Here is an 18,410-nt window from a genome sequence, read left to right on the forward strand (position 1 = left end):
GAAGATGGACTAGCATGACTACATGAAGGTAGCTCTACTGGTATATTCTTAATGAATCTGGGCCTTTGAAACTTAGATGTTGAGTGTAGTTTTTTTTTTTAAATACCTGTTTTGTTATGTAACAAACATGCCTATTGATATGGATTCTATTCAATAGGAGACTGACATTAAATGATCTTTCAAAGTAATCTAATGGAAAATATATGTGTAATGCAAAAAGAAGTGTAGATGTCAAAATAATCTATCTAATCTGTTACTTGAGATAAAGATTCTGAGACTGAGCTGCAAAAATAGGAGGTTGCTAAAGATGCATACGGTGAAATTCAAATAAGATATCACAAATATATGATACAACTCTATCTTTAGTTGCTTACTTCTTGTTTCAGGCAAACTGTGTTGACTGAACCACTTTATAGACACAGGGGGCAGGGCACAGGAATCAGAAGATGTTTCTAAAGGTATTTTTCTAGAGTCTGCTTTGAAGAGCTTTAAAGAAAATGGTAAGCAGTCACCTTACATGGTTAGTTTATATTTGGTGTGACTGTTAGACAAGGGGCTTAGAGTACTTTACTTTATTAAATCTCTTCCAGCTCTAAGCATTATATTTATTTCATTAATGAATACTGGTATATAGCCTGCCTTGTTCCCCAAAGCATTTGCGGTTGCTTATAAAAATCCATATGGTAAAATAAAACTTTTTAAATTAGGGAAATCAGGGAATAGAGAAAATGAGGCTCATATATTATGAAGAGGCCAGAGAGTAAAAACTCAGAAATAAATGCGTACATTTCTGCAAAAGAATTAAAGGTGGGCCATAAATTCAGTTCTGAATCCTCTCTCAGACAAACTGAAGTGAGAAATATGATCAGTTATAAAATTATCATCATGCATAAGATAAAAACCAACCAGCTGTTCCAGAGAAACACACATTTTCCTCATTTAAAACCTGCACAAAACTCTCCCTCAGTTACTCATAGAGGGGACACTGAGCAACTTTGGGGACATCACCTCAACAGCATATACTAGTAGAAAGCTCCACGTTGTGGCTGTCCCATCATGCTCAACTGGGGATTTATGCCAAAACACAATTTAATAAACGCAGTTCAAAAGGATCGCCAAACCATACACTCCACGCACACAGCTTTGTGTTTGCCCGACTTTATCCAGGGATACATTTTTTATGCTACTTAGCTGACTGGGTGGACTGCTCCAGGCAATCTTTTTTCATATTACTTCTCAAAAAACGAGTTTTGGTTAAGAGTTGGGTCGCCAAGGTTATACTCTCTGCCAATCCCCTGGAGTGCAGGGAGCTCATACGGCTAATCCTGATTGACAATTCGGTTGGAAACCTACAAGATACTGGTCTGAATCATTTCCCACTCCAACTCCACTGGAAAGTGACAAAGGCAATATCTTCAGGTAGGGCCGAGACAATTTTACAAAACAATTATAATACAGTACACATGACATTAGAATTTAAGCGCCTCAAAAGCAAGGTCTTTATCCATGTTCTGTACTGCTGTCTCCTCAGCGACTAGAAACAGTGTCTGGCATATAGCAGACAGTCGGCAAGACCTTTTTTTGGATAATAATTTAATTGGCTAGTAAAATGATAACACATAATACTCCTAAGAGTCAATTGTGATTAATAACTGATGTTTTATTAGTCACAAAGCATATGTTTCCATTTAATAAATAGTATATGAAACATCTTCATTGTCTATAGATAATGCTTTATGAATATTTGGACTCTAGGTTGCCTTATGTTAAACTGGATATCACCCAGGGACCCATGATCCATAGGTTAGGAAGCACTTGATAACAGAATTTTTTTATATTAGTTTGAACTTGAAATTTTTCTCAGAGGATATTTCAAATTGCCCACCAGAGTTGTAAAATAAGGTGTAGTTATATGCATGGGATATGAAGTCTGCAGAGCTACACTTCACTCAAGGCTCCACCATGTTCTAACTTAGGAGATGTACTTTGTTTCACTAAGTCTTTGGAAAGAGCATAATTACACTGAGTGGCCAGATTATCATGATCTCTGAACATAAAACAATCTGGCCACTCAGTGTATATGTGTGTGTGTGTGTATGTATGTATATATATTAGAGGCCTGATGCATGAATTCGTGCATGGGTGGGGTCTGGCCAGCCTGGCCAGGGGGATGGGACATGGGCAGTTGGCTGGCCTGCCTGCTGGTCGAACTCCTGGTCGAGGGGACAATTTGCATATTAGCCTTTTATTATATAGGATATACACTGAGTGGCCAGATTATTATGCGTTCAGAGATCTGGCCACTCAGTGTATATCTGCATCATCTAAGTGTTGTGAGGCCAAATAAAACAATATATGTAAAGAGTTTCACACATAGTAGGAACTCTGTAAAGTTCTCCCTTCTTTCCAAGAGATGCTGGATGAATAATTTAATTTAATTCTTGAGACCACTCTTGGTTCTTTACAAGAAATCCATTGCATTAATATATTTTTCTATTTCCTATAACAAGATAATTTATAGCTGGAACATTTGGAATCATTATCTGATCTGCCAGAGGATTTTCTGTCAATCCTATGTCTTATAGCATCATTAAGACTCAGGTTCTAAATAAATTTAATACCTGGGTTTTTCATATGATGCTTATAAAGCTCACCCTACAAGGAATGCCCTGAACTTAGGGGGTGGAAAGCATAGGAAGAATCACTAAAAGATGCTGATGACTTTCTATAGTTGTCACATTTCTCCACCAATATTATACCACTTAGTGACCGATGTCTATATCAAACCAGAAGGACAAAGAGCTTCCCTGAAACTTCCCTGGTGAAACAGTGATAATTAATACAATACAAACGAATGAGCATTGTTTCTTTTTAACTTAATATTTTGTTTAAGATTATCCAAAAGAAAATTTAAATTATCAGTGACCCTTTCATGTATCTGTAGCAGGAATTACAGGAACCTTTTTCATCTTTTCTCCTTTTTGCAGGACAATGGTATCTTGATTGTCGTTATTACTGACATTAATACAAATATTTCTGACAAGTGGAAAACCTTCTTGTAATTAAATTTCTGTTGTACTTTAATAACTGTTCCCTAAAGAAAGTCCCTGTTAACAGATTTCAAACTGTGATGATAACATTTTCTTTCTATGTTATGAAAAGTTGTAATCTGTTTTCCTTCCTGGACTGCACTCAAAATAGTTGTAAGATTTAAGAAAACTGGAAAAGATACTTCTTTTTTTTTTAAGTTTGGGTGAATTGTTCTTGAAAAACAATTTAGAATATCAATAGAATGAAGAACAATAGCATACCTAGTATAATAACTGGATTTAGAAACTAAAGTCTCAACAAATGTTATGGTCTAGAAACTGCTGACTTTTCAGAGGTGGGTGGGGTCATGGTTGGGAGGGGTACAATAAAATGGAGTTTGTATGTGCTTTTAGACCCATAGCCTTTTAAATTAAGTTATAAATTTAACTTTTAAAAAATTAAATGTATTTGGATGGCATTGATTAATAAAATTATATAGGTTTCAAATGTACAATTTTATAATACATTATCAATATACTGCATTGTGTGCTTACCACCCAATATCAAATCTTCTGTCGCCATATATTTGACACCCTTTATCCTTTACTACCTTCCAACCACCCCCTTTCCCTCTGGTAACCACCCTACATTTATCTGTATTTATGAGTTTTTATTTGTTTTTCTTATTTATTTGTTACGTTCAGTTCTATATCCCACATATGAGTAAAATTATATGGTTCTTGACTTTTTCCATCTGACTTATTTCACTCAGCATGATATTCTCAAGATCCATCCATGTTGTCACAAATGGCATTTTAAATATAATACAAATAAACTCTGAAAATAATCTCAATGAACTCAACTTCTCCATTTTTTACTATTTTACTTAAACAGGAATAGCCCATCTTAGCTTAAATCTGAAATAATTAATGTATTTGTGAAAATAAAATTTCAGCTTTTCCAGATAATTACCTTTGTACCAACTATGTATGATATAAAATTCCTCCATAAATAAAACTAAGTTTGAGACAGATAAAAGTCAGTTTTAAAAATTCATATGTTTGTTATTCCCATACACCTATTTTGAGCTTTTTAGTATTTTTGATTATTTTAAAGGAGCCTCTCAAACGAAACCACTTTCCTTCAATTCCAGCCAAATAACTGACTGCACTAAAAAGCAGGATTATAGTGTGTAAAACATTTATATAGAAAATCTGTTGTCCCCTCTGCACAAACCAATACTTAGGGAATATAGATGTGATAATAAAAAGCGCTGCCAAAATAACTAAAGCCATAGCAGTTTCATAAACTTTAGTCTTCATCAAGTATTGCTAACCAAGCCAAATACTCATTTCTCAGGATATATCAACTGGCAAGCCCTCACACCAACAGGGATGGCAATGAACACATTTCCTGACTCAAACAAAGCTGGAGGGAAAAGTCGTTCATTGCATTGGGTCAGGTAGGCTTTTCTTTAACAAATGAAAAAGAGGGTCTCAAACAAGGTAATAGTAATCACGATATTGGAATAGCTTGTTATGACACTAGCAACAATTTAATGAAGGCTGTTGACTCTAAGCTAATAATAGTCTTTATCCCTTACTGTTCCTCAATAGAGATCTCATTTTGGAACATTCTTTATTCCTATATGTTTTACAGCTATGTCAATGGAGAATCCCTATTGCCCAGATGGAAATAAAATGGTCTTGTTTCTTTTCTCAGTATTGGCAATTCTTTCTTCTACTACATCTCTAAAACTAAATCATGGACCCTGCAGTGATAAGCTATCAACTCACTGTGGACGTCAGGAAAATGAATCTCTAAACATTTGATGAAAGAAGGATTTATAGTTTATCACAAGCCACTTAAATGGCCAAGTGGTCAGATAATTCAGAGACTTCTGGTTTTCATTAATAGATAAAGTTATAAAACTTGCTCCCATTTCAAAGATGAATTGCCTATTTGTAATCCTTAAACAAACAAAAATAACCTTGAAAGAGACTCAGAGGCTCAATAGACTTCAAATGGACCTGTTTGGGTTATTAGTACTTTAGGCTACAGATGTTTCCTTCAATGAAGGCAGAAAATTAATATCAACGGGGGGTCCTGATAAAGATAAAAGTAAAACAAAAATAGGCACAGTCTTTGCCACAAACATGCAACAAACTAATTTTGCCACCATAATTAATAATTGATTTATCAAGAAAATATTTACATGTACTCACCACTAATATTTTAACTCTCCTAGCTCTTATTCTGGGCATTTAGTGATTCTCTTCTGAAAGCAACAACTTAAATTCCCAATCTGCTAAGGCCATCAGAGTCATCTGCTGAGTCATCCCAAAGAAAGAGTTCAATGTGCCCCCAACCAGTTCATTCCAATCAAAAATATCAACTCCTAAACTATCAAACTGAATTATGATCTAAGCCCAAAGACTCATTTCTGGTACTACATACTTCTTCCCTAGAGCTTTCAAAGAATAATTCCAAGAGCAAGGATATCAACATCCCTCAGTACTGGAAAGAACTCACTTTCTCTAAAATTCTTTCTCCCTTCCCCTTCCCACCCCCATCAACACACACACACACACACACACACACACACACACACACACTCACTCACTTTCTCTCCCTCCCTCCCCCCCCCCCCTCTCTCTCTCTCTCTCTCTCTCTCCTTGGTTGTTAGCCTTTAACAAATTGAAAAGAAAAAAGAAAAAGTGGGACGACTGATTTTCATTGAATTCCAATGGCAGAAAACTAATCTCTGAATGGCCGAATGAACCAATACAGTTGTTGGCAATCAAGAGTACTAGTACAGCTTCATGCCAGATCCATGAAAAGTATTTGTTTCCTGAGTGGTTTGTTTTACAAGAATGTGGAGCTCAAGTTTTTTTAATTACATTTATACCACTTACAGTGTAACTTCAGGCTAATTGCTTAAGGTTTTGACCCTCATTTTTCTCATCAGTAAAATGGGGATAAAAATAGTTCATACTTTTCCAAGGTTATTATATGAGCAAAATTGGATTGCATATTTACTGCTTAGCATAGTGCTCAATAAATATTAATTTTCTTATTGGACCCCTTTCTATTTTTTAAAAACAATTTCAAACAATATTAAAAATATAGTATTTAGGAACATATTTACAAATCAGACCCAACAATGGACAAGCTTTTTAAATTTATTTTTAAATATATATATATATATATATATATATATATATATATATATATATATATATTTTAATATATTTTTATTGATTTCAGAGAAAATGGAGAGGAAGAGAGAGATAGAAACATCAATGATGAGAGAGAATCATTGATCAGCTGCCTCCTGTACACCCCACACTGGGGATCGATCTTGTAACCCAGACATGTGCCCTTACTGGGAACCCAACAGTGACCTCCTGGTTTATAGGTCCACGCTCAACCACTGAGCCATGCTGGCCGGGATGGATAAGGTTTTTAATTTTTTTTTCAATTCAAGTGGACATTCAATATTATTTTATATTAGTTTCATGTATATAGCATAGTGGGCAATTATATACTTTACAAAGTGATCCCCTCAATAATTCTAGTACCCACTGGCACTATACATAGTTATTACAATTTACTGACTATATTCTCTATGCTGTATTTTACATCTCTGTGTCTATTTTGTAACTACCAATTTGTAGTTCTTAATCTTTTCAGCTTTTACATCCCACCCCCATACTCCTCCCACCTGGCAACCCTCAATTTATTTTCTGTATCTATGAGTCTATTTCTGTCTTGTTTGTTCATTTGTTTTGTGCTTTAGACTTTACATATAAGTGGAATCATATGGTTTTTGCCTTTGTCTGACTTAGTTGGCATAATACCCTCTAGCTCCATGTTGTCACAAATGGTAAGATTTCATTCTTTTTAATGGCCCAAGTAATATTTCAATGTATATATGTACCACAGCTTTTTATCCAAATATCAATTGATGGACACTTAGATTGCTTTCATATCTTGGCTATTGTAAACAGTGCTGCAATGAACATAGAGGTGCATATGTCTTTTCAAATTAGTGTTTCAGATATAAAACCAGAAGTGGAATTGCTGGGTCATAAAGTAGCTCTACTTAAAATTTTTCGAGGAACCTCCATACTGTTTTACATAGTGGCTGTACCAATTTGCAATCCCATAAAGGTGCATGAGGGTTCCCTTTTATCCATATCCTCAGCAACTTTTTTGTTTGTGGCTATATTGCTGATAGCCATTCTGACAGGTGTGAAGTGATATCTCATTGTGGTTTTTATTTGCATTTCTCTGATGATTAGTGATGTCAAGCATCCTATCTAATAAAGAGGTAATATGCAAATTGACCATCACTCCAACACACAAGATGGCTGCCCCCATATGGTCAAAGATGGCTGCTCCCATGTGGACACAAGACGGCCACCACAAGATGGCTGGCAGGGGAGGGCAGTTGGGGGTGATCAGGCCTGCAGAGGAAGGCAGTTAGGGGTGACCAAGCCTGCAAGGGAGGGCAGTTGGGGGCAACCAGGCTGGCAGGGGAGGGCAGTTAGGAGTGATCAGGATGGCAGGAGAGGGCAGTTAGGGGCAATGGGGCCAGCAGGGGAGGGCAGTTAGGGTGAACAGGCCGGCAGGGAAGCAGTTAGGTGTCAATAAGGCTGGCAGGGGAGTGGTTAGGGAGTGATCAGGCTGGCAGGCAGAAGCAATTAGGGGCAATCAGGCAGGCAGGCAGGTGAGCGGTTGGCAGCCAGCAGTCCTGGATTGTGAGAGGGATGTCCGACTGCCCGTTTAGGCCCGATCCCACCCGTGGGATCGGGCCTAAACGGGCAGTCGGACATCCCTTGAGGGGTCCCAGATTGGAGAGGGTGCAGGCTGGGCTGAGAGAAAGACCCCCCTCTCCCCCATGCACGAATTTCGTGCACCGGGCCTCTAGTCTTTTCATATGTCTCTTGGACATCTGTATGTCCTTTTTGGAGAAATGAATATTCAGGTCCTCTGCCAACTTTTAATTGGATAGGGATTTTTTGGTGTTGACTTGTGTGAGTTCTTTATAAATTTTGGATATTAACCCCTAATTGGATGTATCATTGGCAAATATCTTCTTACATTCAGTAGGTTGATTTTTTGTTTTATTGATGGTTTCCTTTGCTGTGCAAAAACTTTTTAGTTTGATGTAATCCCATTTGTGTATTTTTCTTTTGTTTCCCTTTCCCAAGGAGATATGTCAGAAAAATATATTTGTTATATGGTAATTGACCACTTAGTAATGTGTTTATTTCTGTGTTCTCTATTCTCTTCCATTGATCTATATGCCTGTTTTTATGCCAATACCATGCTGTTTTGATTACTATAGCCTTATAGTAAAGTTTCATACCAGGTAGCATGATACCTAAAAAAGGACAAGCTCTGCATCATGCTTCTTAGCATGCATGCTATTTGTGTGATAGAAGTCATAAGCAGTTTGAAGTATATATTTATGATGTTAAATATGCAGTTACATATACAAATCCTGTTAGAGTGGCTATCCAAATGGAATATAATATAACTAAAGTAAGAGTGTTAGGAAAATAAAGCTATAGGGAAGAAAACATTAATGTATGAAAAAAATGCCTGAAGTCCTCTAAACTTTTTAGAAGTGGCCATGGATTTGGCTCTGAGTTTTCTAATAGCCAATACAAAAAAAGCTAATATTATTACATAAACCACAGTATTTACATGATAGAAACACACTAGATGCTGAGGATAGGAAAGGTGATATTTTTTCAAACAAACACTAGTGATTACTATAAATCTACTATTACATTGAATTCTGATGATAAACTGTAAAACTATCTAAATAATATAACAGGTATTTACCCAGGGATGAATGAGACAGTGTTCGGGAAAAGATGAGACACTCTACTATGGAATTTAATAAAGCAACTTATTTTCTCAGCACTGTTAACTAGTATATATTTAAAATTAATATTAAAATGATTATACAGCACTGAAGTATTTTGATCATGTGTATTTTCATTTATTATTATTGATGTCTAATACTTAACTCATGTTATATTCATTTAATCAAAAAATTGAAGATTTCTAACATTTTTCTCTAGTGATACCACATTATATCATGTTCTTCAGAAAGCAATTTCTATAATAGCAACTTACAAATAGTGAATGATTTAGAGATTTCCTTGGGAGAAAATTGTTCTTTTTATAAAAAAATTGATCTTTATTGTTGAAAATATTACAGATGTCCCATTTTTCCCCCAATGCCTCCCCCCATGCCTTCACCACACTGTTGTCTGTGTCCATGGGTTATGCATATATGATATAAATTCTCTGGTTAATCTCTCCTCACCCACCCACCCTGCCTTCTCTCTGAGATTCCTCAGTCTGTTTCATGCTTCTGTTCTTAAATTTCCAATCTCTCCTCTCTATCTCCAGCTTCAAGTCAAAAGTGGGGCCTAAAATCTAAATTTCAATCTGCTGATGTATAAATGTTGAAGATAGTTACTACAGCCTTTAGGAATCCTATTGGCTTTATAATATCAAACAATATAATGATTATATTATAACCACTTTATAATAACATCATGACTTAGCATTAAACAAATCTCTTAATAATGTGCATAAAAAGAACTGAGCTTAAAAAAGCAAACCATGTATATTCTGAGGGTTTCATATATACTGTATATACATATATATGTATATACAGTATATATATATATATATATATATATATATATATATATATATGACTGAAAATATTTTTCTCTGTTTAGGAAGTAGAGAAATAATGAGGTAAAATTATTTTCCCATGTCATTTTAAATTTCAATTCACATAAGTCACTATATATGAGTGGCTTCAACTGAATTCTCTATGCTACCTTAAGTAGAACATAGCATTGGAGATGTTTACTGAGAATTCCTCTTTTCATCATACAGCTCCTTTTTTAATGCTTGTTTAGGTTTTGACCAATCAGGATAACTTAAGGACATCTCAAAATAGAGATACTGTTCCTTGATCTTTTACTGCCGAAATCTCCTTTTATTTACTTATTTTGAGTGAGGGCTTTGGAGAAAAGGACTAATCATTGCTAATGAATTTGGTGCTGGTGAAAAATGCCAGATGGGCAGTCACAGAGACTGAAGTTCTTTTATTCACAGGCGAAGGCAGAACATTTTCCCCTGTACTCTGCTCTCAGATGCAACCTGGACTACAAAGTTATCTTGCATTCCCAGACCTGTACAATCTCTTCTTCATTCATCAGCATTTTCACATTTCATCAAGTATCATTTCTGATAGGCATATTCCAGCTACACAGAAATCACCATTTTTCATTACTCAATTCTCAGACAGCTTTGCAAAAACAGGGGTTTCACACCAACAATGTCTTTTAGCAGGAAGGTTATACAATGTTGGAGGAAAATTAATTTGGGGAAAACAAAATAATATGTATGATGATCTTTTTGGTTCTCTCAGTCATCTAATTTAGAATAGTTTTATGCCAAACCAGTAGATGCTTTCGTTTGTATTGAGCCAAACTGCCCAGCTTAGGGCAATTACTGATTTTAAAATATATATTGGCTCATGATGATGCCAAAAGAAATGTTCAGCTGGAGTGAAATTACAATGAAGACACCACAATTAATTTTTTAATAATAGTTATTATTTCCTCAGAATAATTAACATTTTAATTGTTTCTATAAGGTGCTACCCTCAAAATTATAAAAGACAGGTTTTTATTTTCAAAAGGAACTAAAACAGGCTTTTATTTTCAAAAGGATTTAGATAACTTGTCTGAGGCCACCCAGATAATAAACAGAAAGAATCATCATAAACCCTGAGTTTATGTGAACATAAAGTCATACTATTTCTCTACTATCAAATCTATGTCTCCAGATGAGACCTCTAGTCTCGTGTGTCTAACTGACTCTGAGACATTTTCAACTTAATGCCAGTATGTCCAAAACTGAATTTTAGGGGCTAGCTGCTTTGGCTCAGTGGATAGAGCATCGGCCTGCGACTGAAGGGTCCCGGGTTTGATTCCAGTCAAGGGCACATGCCCAGGTTGAGGGCTTGATCCCCAGTGGCCGGAGTGGGGGGGTGGGGAGGGGCATGCATGAGGCAGCCAATCAATGATTCTCTCTCATCATTGATGTTTCTGTCTCTCTCTCCCTTCTCCCTTCCTCTCTGAAATCAATGAAAATATTTATTTTTTAAAAAAAGTGAATTTTAGTATTCACACACTAACCCAGCTCCCATTTTGTTATTTGTATCACTGTTAAAAATTCTTTTTGGAGTCACATTTAATTTTTCTATCATTTATTTCCCCAGTATTCAGGTATTCTGCTTCATATTTTTTTTTCTTTCATATTCCTTTTAGTTTTTAGCAATAATGGGAATTTTTTAAAAGATACAAGAAAAATTTTAAATTACATACCTCTTTGGATACCCTAATGTCAAAATATATGGCAATCAAGACTGGGAGGGCATACTCTAAAATGAAAATTATTATATTTGAGTAGAACAATTATAAGCGCTATTTCTCCTTTTCCCCAAAAAAAATCTCTAATACTGTATCACTGTGAAAATATGGAAAATGCCGAATGGTGTCACAGAATGTCAGCACTTGTCTCCTATTGCTACTACCTCCTTAGGTCCTTGTCCTCCAAGTTCACCCTGGTGTTCCCTCTCCTGGCCATTTTGCAAAACTTTAGGCAGTTAATCTTTAAACAAAACTGTTTAATAATAGCTCCTATTCTTAATAACAAAGGAAAGAAAAAGAAAGACTAGGGGACACAGATAACAGTATAGTGATTGCCAGAGGGAAAGGGAGTGGGGGGAAATAGGAGAGAATGAAGACGGGATAAATGGTGATGAAAGGAGACTTGACTTGGGGTGGTGAACACACAATACAGTGTACAGATGGTGTGTTATAGAATTGTATATCTGAAACCTGTATACTTTTATTAACCAATGTCATCCTAATAAACTCAATTCAATTTAAATAATTAACTCTAAAACAGAATAGCTCCTATCTAAAAAAACTTCAGCAAGTTGTTCCAAGTCTAAAACACTGCTAGGAAACAAAGACTCTGTTTCCAGTATCATTTCTCTAAAATGATTGCTTTACTCCTGCTAACTATCACATTCTTTTTTTAAAAATCTTTATTGTTCAAATTATAATAGATGTCCCTCTTCTTCCCCCCATAGCTCCCCTCCACCCGGTTCCCACCCCACCCCAGGCCCTCGCCACCCCACTATCACATTCTTACTTCATCCTTTGTTTACGTCTGAAAAGCAGCCGCCACCTCTCTTTAAATAATACCTTTTGCTGAGCATTTAGGTAACGTGCCAGTTCCTTCATAAGCTCTTTCCTAAGCTTTCCTTTCTGCTTCCTTCATGTCTTTGGAATAAAGTAGCTACCATATCTTTACAAACTTGTTTACTTAATGCTGTCTTATATTAGTGTGTGTGTGTGTGTTTTCTTGAGACCAACAAGTGGGTCTTATCGCCCTTTCCTGAACAGGATTAACAAACTGATTGATATATTGACTGGACTTATGCTGCCGTCTACAGCAGACATGTATTTTAAGACATGAAGAGGTGACTTTTCAAAGATTTCATGAATTTCCCCTCAATTCAAATATTAGCATATTAGAAAATTTAAGATGCCCAGGATAATCTTGATAGGTTAGGTTTTGAATTCATAAACATTACAGTAATTTCCTATCCAGACAATTCTATTGTTAAATAAATTAGTATATTTATATTTTAAATTGATAGTCTTATTAAAACAAAACCTCAGTAATTTAGCTGGTGTTTGGGTGTTGTTTAAACTAAACCTGAAATCCTATTAAATTTTACCAGAATTATGAACTCTTAGAAATCTTATTTTGCCATTTAAAGTAATTGTTAAAAATATTCTCTGCATAATAAAGGAAAATACTACTCTTATATATTTAGTTCCACTGGTTATTTCAAACTACTGATGTAACAAATTTTCAAAGTGTATTGCCAAATATTAGCACTACCTACATATCTTGCAAGGTTTGCAAAATTATAAGAAAAGGAAATGAGCATATGAAAATACAAAAATATGAAAAATAAGCAAAAACAGCTCAAACATTTCACAAATGTTACAAGAAGCATTCAAAACTTTATTTCTTATTACCTGATTCTATTGTTAATAGGTATGTGCCTTGGACAAGTTAATCAACATCACTAAATTTCTAGTCTCTTTATCTGAAAAAAGAAATAATCTCTATAACTCTGATGAGAATTAAATGTGACAGTATATGTGAGGTCAGTAGAATAGTATATTGATGCATATGAGTCATTGATATTTTTATTGTATGTACTGGATCAAGGAGATTCTGAAATAACCAATGACCCAGAATTGGGGTTGGCTTTTACTGCCTCAATCTTCCCTTTCAGGTATTTTTATACACTTTTCCGACCTCGTTAGACTCTGGATGCTTATACTAGGCCCTACAAAAAGTGTGAGTGTTATTTCTAAGTGGTAAAAAGATGGCCTCTGTGTCCAGATGATCCTTCTTGCTGGTTGGTATGGCTCACTCACCTCCTTGTTTGTTGGTATGGCTTTCTCACTTCTTCCTTACCAGCCTCTGGGCTCCTCAGTCCTCAGTGCTTAACTCTATTGTTTCCTCAGACTCTATTGGTTTATTTCTATGTGTTTGTTTCTCTCCAATGTGATAATGCATCTCCCTGTAGCCCTACTTGGATTCCTTAGAAGTGAAACCCAACTTGACATTTAGCCACCAATGCTACCAAGTTTTATGATCTGCACTGCAGTTTACTACTTAAGTGGCCAGCTCAATATAATTTAGAGCTCCTGTCCTCTCTTATCTCTCATGGGATGGCTGCAGGGATTAAAGGTAAAATGAGAGTGACCAGATTCTGTAGGTATCCAGGAAGACACCTACTTGTTACTCATCTCTTAGGGGTAGAATCATTCTTGTCTCTGTTTTATTCGAAATATGCATAATCAGATAAGAAATATCTCTCTTTAATGAATAGCAATAGATAAAATAACCTAAACCATATCACAGTGAATGGTAGATTCACCTAGGGAGAGTTTATAAAATGCTTCTGCTTGCTCCTAGCCCAAAACAACTAAATGGGGATCTGTTGGGAACCAGTGCCCTAAAAGAAGGTGGGGTGTACACATGCATTTGCTCACCGGGGCTTTCCTTCATTCTTACTGACACGGCCACCTGCCTGGCTTCCATCTGAGCAGGCTAGGATTTCGGGTCCTTGGTATCATAATAGATTTAAAAGTTTCTGGGCAATGCCATTATATATGTATGTTTTCTGGGCTCTGAGGAAAACTCCTTGGCAATGGCTGTGGACAACAGGTAACATAAAACTCTGCAAGTTTGATTGACTTTTATTTCAAAACAAAGTGACTCAAGAAAATGTATTTTGGAAGATTAATTTAGCCCATGGTTTGTTCTTTGTGATAATAAAAACCTTGTCTGAGAATTACTGTGGAACTTTTGTGAGTCCCTTTGACCATTTTGAAACTTCAGTAAAAGTAGGAACGAAACCACTTGTTTACCAGAGTGATAAAACAAGCAATCTTCTCCTGGAGTTTCTAGATAGTTTTTCTTTAAACAACCTAATGGTTTCTTTAAGGTGCAATTTAAGGAAGTGATATCAATTCATGTTACTTGAGCTGTGTTTACATTAAGACTAAGTTTCCTTTCTTACGTATTTTAAACATAGTAGGTTCAACGACGCTCAGTGCATCCAGACACTCAATAAATGCTTTTTGATAATGATAGTGGAGAAGTTGATTTTAACATGGGTGTTCTTTCTTTTTAACTTACACTGAATGTCCCACTGAAGTTGAGACCACAGGATGTCTATCAGGGCTGTTTTTTTTTCCTCTTAAATTTACATAATATGGTTGTTATTTAAGTCTATTTCTTCTTTGTCTTCCTTTTCTTAATGCAAAATATAATTTAAGACTGCATTTTCTTAAACCAAGCTGGGATCCTCTATCAGTAAAACAGGTAACACAGTGACACTTCACCAGGCCCTCTTATGCTCTATGCCTTGTTTTTCTTTGCCTCACTCCCCTGATCTTCCTAAATAGCTGTTCTGGTTAGAGGCAGTATTCCCACAGGTAGTGCTATGAAGTTGAGGTTTCAGGTCAGAGGTCCATGGGCTTGCTTTCATGTAAGAGCTCTAACTGTAACCCAATGCATCCTTTTCCCTGAGCAAAGCATTTGTCTTCTCAGCATGAATTGTCTACATGCAGAGCGGAGTAGGACCCTGCAGACTGCTTGAGATGCAATATTTGGAGAGTTCAAACTCACACTTGAGGTTTAATTGTGTTACAGTTGATGAGACAACTGTTGAGCCGCTGCTAGCACCTCCATATACTTTGAAAATACTAATTGTCTTAAGTTCCAAAGAAGTAGATCTCAAATGTCTTACTTGACTACAGATTGCATGCAAGAATGAGTCCTGCACAGCTAGTTGTGGCGGTGGCTTCCCTATAAAACAGAGAATAGCCCAAAACACTGCACAGACCACTTCCAATCAAAGAGCCTGAGCTTTAAAAGTTAACTTTACTGCCTGATTCTGAACTTTTCATTTTCTTTGCCAGACAGGTTCAAAAAGAATGTCTGTTTTTGTTTCATCAAGCTTAATCCATACATAACATCCTTTCCCACTATTTACTAGACTACAGCTATCAAATGAAGATATGATGTCTGTGTTTGGGTTAGTGACTTTAAATTCTAATGACCATGATGTAATCACTGTAATCAAGAAAAGCTTGTCTGTCTTTAGATTTAGGTCCTCTGCCATTGGCCTGACACACTTTAGAGCCTTTTCATTAAGCTAAACCACAATTTTGCCTAATTGTAATTATCAGTGATCCTGCTTTACACAGTCTTGTGGCCCCAAATTAAAGCTTATTCCAATGGTTTTTGTTGTGGTAGTGGTTGTTATTCTGGCAAACTAGTTTACAAATATTTGGATAAGAACATTTTATCAGAAGTACATATTTTACTATATACTAACGTGTTTGTGCATATGAGTGTGTGTGTTTTTAAATTGTGCATTTTTTATAATTATATCTCAAGCAGAGATTCTCCTATTCCCAAATAAATGTTTAGAGAAATTTGGAAGTTTAGAAAGAATTAAGATGAAAATTGTAATGAGTATATACATGAATGTAAAATGTTTTCCTTAAATCTTCATTTCTTTGTGTTTTTTAAACACTAAAAGTTTTTATAAATAAAATGGAAATCACACAATTTCTCTAGTGTGAGAAAGTCTAGCTATTGTAAAGACAACCCCACTATGTCCCTATTCTAGGCACCAACTTTTAGTTGTTCATTAAAAAAAAAATCATAAGACCCTGTTTCTCTCTTTTCCAGGGAAAAATACTTAATAATGAATTTGGAAATCAAGGACCATTAAATATATAATTTTGGTACAAATAACCATTGCAGTTGATAAAATTTTGCTACTCAAACCCACTGAAAGCCTGCTTCATCAAAGATACTCTGGATAACATTAACATGTAGCTCCTTTCCTGACATGTCCTAAACCTATGAAAATCTTCTGAATTTGGATGGCCCTATGCTTATTTTGCACATATGGGATAAATTTCTTGGTCTTTTGGGTTGCAAGGTGAGAAGACCGAATGAGGAAGGAGAAAATGATTTAGTTGCTCAGCAACAAGTTGGCAAGGACCAGAGATTTTCTACTACAACCTGATAAGCTTTCAGTAGAATCCTGGGAAAGTGATAGAGAAGGAGCATTCTCTAATTCCCTGTGCCTCTTTTCGCACTTCTTTGAAACTGAGGGTAGTGGTCTATTCCAATAGAAACATGAATAGTTTTTGCTTTGCAGTATGTAAATATGACTATGGGAGACTCTAAACCTTCCGGTTCCTGGTGATGCCATTACTACTTGGCCTCATTAATGGCAGAAGTATAGATGGATGGTCATCATTAACCTCCACAGGATACCATCTAGCAAGGCTAATTAATTGACCTAGATTTATTAATCACTAGGTTGGTTGAAATAAATAGATTACCATGTATACTATAGTATGTACCATAATCTTTTGGTATATGCTATTTCATTTTCAGCAATTAAAGTAATTCATGAAAACCAACAATAATTAGACAGCAGAATTAATTCAGCTTATTTAAGCAAAATTTTCTTTAGACCTTATTTCATGTAGGTTTTAATTAAATAATAATTTGAATGTTTGATGTGAATATGACCAGTAGTGGGAACTCATTTCAAGATGGCAATAGCGAGTTAGTCCCAAGAATATAAAGCAAACAAAAATTTTGTTAAATGGGAATGATGGAAACTAAAATAAAATACAACCAAATATGATCAATATATTAGGGTGTTTAGGTTAATAGGTGTGATGCATGTCTATTATAAAAAGTTGTTATTGAAGTCATGCTTGTTAAACTTTCACCCTGGAGCCTTAGTTAGTAGTTAACTTGCTTACCAGTAGGCTATCTCTTTGATTTCTTAACGAGGTCTAACTAGAGAAATAAGTCCTTCAATATGACAGGAAAGAGAAAAAACAATTTCTCATGTTTCCTAGAACATATTTCTCATGGCAATAAGGTTTTCTAGGAAAATTCTGATACACTGAGAGAAAATATCATGTTAACTTATATTAAATGATAAGAAAACAACTGTGATTCTTTCACATTATCCAGTTTTAAGCTGTAACTTTTATGAAGGACCACTGACCTAGAAATTCAAAGAACCATGAAATTTACATGCATGCTTTTAATCCTTATTAACTTTTAGTAAATGTCCATTATCTACTATTTATGTACGTATACATGCTGAACTTGATGTGTTAATTGATGTAAATTACTTTAGTTCTTAGTTTTCAATTTAGTTTTTTAATTGAGATTTTAGTGATGCCCTTGAAATAAATGGAGCTACTCTTCAGATGACACCAAACCAGGATCCTGATTCTCTGTCCTAAGGAGGTGCCGATAATGTGGGGAACTCATACAGATTTCTATGGCCCTACTGGTTAGACCACTTTTTCATATGTTTTCTATCATTTTAGTGATCTGATATTTAAAGCAGCATCTGCTCAATTTAATTTTTATGTGTTTACATGTTATTCTCCCAAAGATATTGGAATCTCCTTAAATGGATCCAAGAGCATCCAACACAATGCCTCACGTATAATGGCATCTTAAGGAAATGTCCGTGGTCTCGGTTTGATTGACTCTTGTTTTTTATTTTTTTTCGGTTAGGCTAAGAAGAGGTTAGGAGCATGGGTTGCGGACCTCAAACATCAGAAGGAAGGGAATTGGTTCAGGCAAACACAAGTGAAGACTTTATGGCTATGTTTAAA

Source organism: Cnephaeus nilssonii, assembly GCF_951640355.1.
Source record: "Cnephaeus nilssonii genome assembly, chromosome: 12".
In the NCBI taxonomy this organism is placed as follows: Eukaryota; Metazoa; Chordata; class Mammalia; order Chiroptera; family Vespertilionidae; genus Cnephaeus; species Cnephaeus nilssonii.